This window comes from Tauraco erythrolophus, chromosome 8 (assembly GCF_009769465.1).
Source record: "Tauraco erythrolophus isolate bTauEry1 chromosome 8, bTauEry1.pri, whole genome shotgun sequence".
NCBI classification, from domain to species: Eukaryota; Metazoa; Chordata; class Aves; order Musophagiformes; family Musophagidae; genus Tauraco; species Tauraco erythrolophus.
Genome location: NC_141472.1, coordinates 4,061,344 through 4,068,214, shown reverse-complemented (window position 1 = coordinate 4,068,214; position 6,871 = coordinate 4,061,344).

The following is a 6,871-nucleotide window of genomic DNA, read 5'->3' as shown; positions in this document are numbered from 1 at the left end:
AAATAAACAGTGACAGGCTGAAAACATCCCATAGTGTGGACTCAGACCTGCAGCCAGTGACTTAGGTATGATGAGCCTGTACAGACTTAACAAATCAGCTCAGAACAACTTCCAGCCTCTTCAAAGGAAAAAAAAAATTAAGGCTAATAGAGTGAGGGCAAGAGAGTTTTGTCATTAGGGCATCTCGGTGAGATGGGCAGAGGTATCAAGCTGCTCTTTGGCAGCAGTGACTGGCCCCAACGCCTGTCCTCCACCTCCTCCAGGGTAGTTGTGGGTAGCCAAGCTCCAGCTCTGTTCCCTGTCAATGGCTTTAGGGGTTAAATACACTTATTTTCTGCTTAATAGTTCAGAAAGTCATGTCTTTCTCCTAGTCAGGTGCCAAGTGTAGCTTATCTCTACCCCTCCACCACATGACATGACGCTCCTCAGGGGGCTGAGAAATGCCTTGTGTGCAAGGTCTTAGGGTAAAAAGGATTTAGATTTTAGGATTTTCATGTTAGCTCTTTTCGTAGACTCGCAACCACTTGTTTGCTGTTTCCAGTGTTTAAATATTGAAGGCAAAAGAGATTGAATTTATTTGCAACCTGGTGACGAGGAGCAGCCCTTGGGAAGCAGAACCCTAGCCAGCTCCAGTCCTGGTTCCCACACACCCCAAACTTCCCATTTTGTGAGGTAAGGGCATTTGGGGTACACAGGAATTTCCAGAGTGGAAACCATCCCACCTGGCCTTGGGGTGGCTGTGGTCTAGTCTGTGGGATCTGTGTTGGGGTCCTCTGCCTTTCCAGAACCTTGGGGCTTTCATTGCAGATGTTTGGGCTGTTCAGCCTGGAGAAGAGAAGGCTTCGGGAGACCTTCTAGCAGCCTTCCAGTACCTAAAGTGGCTACAAGTAAGCTGGAGAGGGGCTTTTGACAAGGATGTGTAGTGATAGAATTAGGGAGTAATGGCTTTAAACTGAAAGAGGGGAGACTCGGATTAGGAATAAGGAAGAAATTCTTCCCTCTGAGGATGGTGAAACACTGGAACAGGTTTCCCAGAGAAGCTGTGGGTGCCCCATCCCTGGAAGTGTTCAAGGCCAGGTTGGATGAGGCTTTGAGCAACCTGATCTAGGGGAAGGTGTCTGGGTCAGAATTACATCCTGTGGGAAGGACTCACGTTGGAGAAGTCTGTGGACTGTCCTGTGAGGAGGGATTCCACTGGAGCAGGGGAAAAAGTGTGAGGAGTCCCCAAGCTGAGTCTATTTTGCCCAGGGCCATGGTGGGTGGTGCTCCCTCCTTGGTCTTGTCTCACCCTCACCCTTTGGTTACACTTTTCTCCTCCGCACCTCCCCAAGGGCAGGAGCGAGCGGCTGAGGGGTGGCTGAGCCGCCGGCTGGGCTGGACCACCACAGCCCCTTCTCACAGCAGAGGCCCCTCTGGGCTTTGGCAAAGCAGGAGTGAGTTCAGTGGTGACGGTCTGTGCCTTCAGCCAGCCTGGAGCGAGCACCCAAGCGTGCACAAGCTGCTTCGGTTCTCAGGCGCTTGGCTCTCTAAAACTGTGGGTGTTTTGGTTTTGACCCCACTAAATTGTCTGAACAGGAACATCCAGTTAGTGCCCTTACCCGATAACTCTGATCTTCATGTCTTTGTAGATACTCAGGCCCTTTCCAGTGCGACTGGTGAAGCCTCCAACCCCTTCCGCAGCATTGCTTTCCATACGGATAGTGATAATCCAAGTCCTCGCTGCAGGCTGAAATCCCAGGCGCAGCATAATTACATTTAAGATTTAAAGGAGGAAAAAAAGAAAAAAAAATTGAAATTGTCAGGATGGTTCTCTTGGGCATTTGCTGGGATTCCTTGAGTTTGTCTGCAGCGAAACTTCCACTTCGTTATTGTCAAAATGGTGTGAAAAACTCCAGGTTTTACTGTAAACTAGACAGGACTATCCTAGAACAGTGTAGCTGGTTCATCTCCTCCCTCCAGACAAGATGACTATGGCCTATGCTGTGTTTAAGCTGTTTGAAAAGACCTCCACCTCTGCCAGTGATGACTGAGGAGCCCTCAGGCTATTCTTGGCTACTGGAATGGAGGGTATTTGAATACCTGGGTTAAAGCCCAGCCCTGTGGGATAGGCTAGGACATGGTCTCCTGAGGGAAGGGATAGAAAACCTGACCATCACGATCTGATCTCTCCTCATGGAGCACTGGGAAGGGTAAGGGATCAGCGTTCTCATCGTCAGCTGTAGGGGAGTGGGAATGGACTGGCCTGTCTAATGAGCACTCTCCTCCATCCTAGATCTTGTCATCTTTGAAGTATTCTTGACCCAATGCATCAGCGTTTAGCATTGAAAGTGTGTTGAAACGTTGAACTCCTACATCCCCGTTGAAGTTGGTGATGAGTTTTAGTGGGACCCAGCTGCTGACCCTGAAGGTGTTTCTCACCTCACATGGCCCAGACCGTGGGTAAGATGTGTGTGGTCTCCACAGTCCACGTAGCCCAAAACAGTCTTTGTTTTCGTCTGTTGCTGCTGGGTTGCACTGGGACATAATCCATTAAGACACCTGTGTCGGAAATGACCTTGAATTCGTGTTGATTTTGTAGGGATTTACTCGTGTTTGTTCAGCTACTGTTTACCTTGGTAATTCCTACAAGCTGCAGAAGGTGATGGCCTTTGCCAAGTATTTTACCACCTGCCTGAAGGTGGATGCTTGAATTATATTTTTGATCCCTGCAAATGATGCATTCCCACAGGACTAAGCTCACCTAGCTTGCTGGGGAAAATCCTGTTCCTGTAAAAAACCCTAGTTTCTGGTGGGAACTCTTCCAGCTAGCTTTTTGTTAGGCAAGTGTCTGGGTTTCTCTTCATATTAAGGCACTAATCGGTGAACAGAGGTTGTGGCATTTGCTCCTTTCCAAAGGCAAGCTGGAAACAGAATAGGGATGGTCCAGTCTTGCTCGTGTTAGTAACACAGGGGAAGAAAGTGGAAATACTTCCTGATAACATGGGAATACAGAGCTGTGAGAGATGTGAGGGCTGTATGGTGAACTTGCATCAAGTTTTGGTGGATAGTCCCCTCTGTGAACAACGCAAAGATACAGTGCTTCCCACGTCAGTTTGACAGTAGGCTTGTGGCATAATCCATCAAAAAATATGATTAGATCTATATTAGAAAAATTAAGGCAGATAAGAGATGGGAGAGGTCATGTATCCTATTGTACCATCATCCAGACTAAAGCTCTGTAACATTTCTGGTTAGGAAAAATGTCCTTACAGCTTCCACCCTATAAATGATACTCCACAAACTTTGTTCTCAAGTCTTCTGTGATGGTAGTTTTCTAATTGCTACAGATGTCAGAGCGTTCTTGTCCGTGATAATTAACGTTGAACAGCCATTTTCTTTAAACGAGGCCGTTGAGGTCATTCCAAATGAGATGTGGTCATGGCATAACATAATTAAGCAGTCGTATTAATAGATAAAGCCCATAACGATCCCTCATGGGTCACATACAGAAATAGCAGTGGCATTGTACACCCTTTCCCTGTCCTGTTTGTTCTGCTTCGATGAGATGGGGGTGATAAGAGGTCTTTGTAAAAGTGCCAAGAAGCTGAAGGGAGGAGGAATGTGCCATCCCAGCCCTAAAAGATCTCATGACTCGGAGGTCATTGCAGGGGGATGGTGGGGAGAGGCAGAGGCACCCGTGAAATCGCCTCTGCCAGCATCAAAGGCTTCCTTAGGGTCGGCAGCAATATGTTTGCTGCTGCCTGGCTTGATGGAGCCGCCCTGCTTTTGCTACGCTCCTGTGAATAAGGGTCTTGTGTCCTCTCTGCCTGTGGCTTGGAAGCAGGCTGGAGCTGCTGGTGGATGCTCCTGGTCTGACTCCACTTGGCTTTTAGAAACTCCTCTAGTTTGGCTAGGTGCTTGGGATGACCTTACGCTGATGGGAGCCAAAACACCCATTGGAGTTGTTCATGGAATGAGCAGCAAAGTTGGAGTTGGTGCCATTGTAAATTAACCCACCCCCTGAGCATCATTTCAGCAGCTTATCCCAGTCAGCCTGCTGGTTGTTGCCTGCAAGACCCTATTTTGCCCGCTCTGAGGCTGCGGGCGCACCATGCAATGCTGTAGCTGCCCCAGCATGGCGACCCACCTCAAAGCACCACTTGTGCGAGGTGGAAGCAACGTGACATGTCCTTCTCTTGCATCCCCAAGTGCCATTTGACCATCTGGTTTTACGTGTAGGGTGGTTGGAACCTTGTATAGGCAAGACTTCCCTCTGTGGCACTTGGGGCAGCTGTTTGGAAAATCAGGTATTGTTACATTTTGAGCAATTGTTGGTTTTTTTCCCCCCCTTGGTTTGGCCAAGCAGGGCCCTCTGCACCTGGATATAGCAGGCTGAAAATTAGGATGATAGGGGGGAGTGAGAACGTTGGCTGGTTTCACTAGGGTGCCATTTGCTATCTTTAGAGGTGACTGAATAGTATCTTCATCCATTGGTTTTGTTGAACTCTGCTTGCGAGTTTACTTCCAGTTATCAGGCAAAACACTGTAAAACTGACGACTGGAGAAGGTCCAGGCCACTTGTCCTGTATATCAGTTCACAGTTGTCTTACAAAAGATTGCCAAGAACTGCAAAGATAACAGCTCATGCGAATATTATTTTTAAAAGAGCGGCCCTGCATTGAGAAGGGCATGTTTCTCTTAAAAGAAGATAACCCAGAAATCCCATTCTTTTGTCATATGGCAAGACTTGAAAATTGGAAATCGAGCCTGAGCTCCATCCATACCTGTTTTCCCAGAAGGGGCTTAGCTTGTAACACCTCTCTCTCCCATCCTGCTGCTCAGGTGCTCAGACACCCAACTCAACTGTGCTTGAGGTCCGATTGAGCCTCCAACTAATAGAAAACGCATAACTCACCTTGTCCTTCGCATTCCTTCTCCTAACTTCCACCCCAAGCATGTGTGGTCACTGCAGGCACGGGTGAACTTCATATGACATCGTCTGGCCCTAAGACACGTGATAGTGTCTGCGTGAGGGGTTCTGGGTTTGCTTCTCTTTTTCTTTTGCTTGAGAGGGTAAGATTTGGGAGCCTTTATTCATGGCTGGATGATGGGAGGAAAGAGCTGAGGCCAGGTGGGTTTAGTTGTCCTTCTCAAAGCAGAGGATTGCTGGAAGCTGGTGGTTGCTGGGCCTGGACTGCTACAAAATTCAACAAACTGCTTTGAAAGAAAAAAAAAAAAAAAGTCTGTCTTCACTGGTACATATACCACTGAGCTGGGGGAGGAAAGTTTCCCTAAAAAGACGCAGTTTCCAGGCCAATGTAATACTCAAAATTTATTCTGTGGACTTGCACCTGGGATGTTTCCCACATGGTGGTTTTCTGGCTAAACCAGCACTTTTGGGGGGGTATTGGCACTGCCGAGCACTCGCGTTTTTCACATTTTCATTGCATAGCGGGCCACATCTTCCCGGTTTTATGCAACCTCTTTATCCTTTCGGAGAAGAAAGTATTCAGGTCTGGGCAGCACAAAACCTCAGCGTTGGAGCTCCTGGCATGATTGTACCAACAGACCCTGGAACAGGGCCTCCTTGTGATGTTAATTAACATCTATTGACCCTCTCTGCTGTTTGGATGGGGGGGGGGGGGGGGGGGGGGGGGGGGGGGGCACGCTGGCTCTCAAATACCCTTACGTAAGGAGCAGCCCAACTGATGTCCAGCTCCTGCCAATAAACTAATTGTTTTTGCCAGGACCTCATCTCTGCTGGGACAGGAGCTAGAAATCAATTTCTGGCTTCCAGCAAAGATCATGCATTCCTGATATCCAGCTCAACGTTGCATCTGTCATCATCGCCTTTTCCTGCGTAAAATTAATCCAAGTTTGGATTCAAACTCCTTTTCTGGCTTTGTTTGCGGAGTTTAGTCTAATCTGTGTTTCAAGTGAGTTACTGGGGTGGATAATTCCCTGTGCTCGTGGGCAAGCAGTGCGGCTGAGCGGCAGGGAGGCTGGTCCCACCAGGCAGGACGGTTTTCCCCTGCGGTCTTGCCGTCTTGCTCTCTGCTTAGATACCTGCCGGGGAAAAAAGCGTGGTTAGTATGGATATTTGCTTTGATGAGGAGGAGAAACGGGTTTCTTTTAACATCCAAGGTCCGGCAAATTCCTGCTTAGGGATACAGAGGGTGTTTTACTGAGCAAGAGACCAGCTTTGGTAGCTGGATTATTGCAATATATATTTTCCTTCAGAATATATGTGATATGTTTAGTGTTTCTCTTAAAATGAAAAAAGAATTTATGTGATAGTTTAGTGTTTCTCTTAAAATCCTATTAAACTATCTTTTCTCTGCTAACTGTAAACGAGGGGGACACTGTGCCCTAATTAAGCTGCTTGCTCCAAGCAAAGCTCAGCTTCCCAAATTGCTGTGAGAGCAGCTCGTGAATGTGGGAGGCCAGTCCCCGACGTGGCTGTACTGGGAGGGGGGAGCCAGATGCTCTTGAGTTTTCCTTACACAGCCCTTGGCAGGGGGGTGAAAATAGGTATAATGAGATCAGATACAGAAGAAAGAGCCAGGGAGCTGAGGCTGGTGGTGGGGCAGGACCCACTGCCATGGAGCCGGTTCCCCTGGGCGTGCAGGCACAGCTCCTCCCGGGGGATGCTCAGCCCCCTCCCGAAGCCCATGGCCTGCCTTCCCGGGGAGGCGTTGGAAGGAAGGTTTCGTTTGATTCGCACACCCTGCATAAAGCAGGCAGCTAATCGGAGAGTAAACATCTCCTCTAACCCCAGCCGGGCGGACGAGGGCTGGAGCTGCCTGCAGCTCTGGGCAGGACTCCGGGGGAAGGCAGGGCTGCCCGCCCGGGTGACAAGGAGTCCCCGCAGCCGATAGGCACCGTGCCAGTC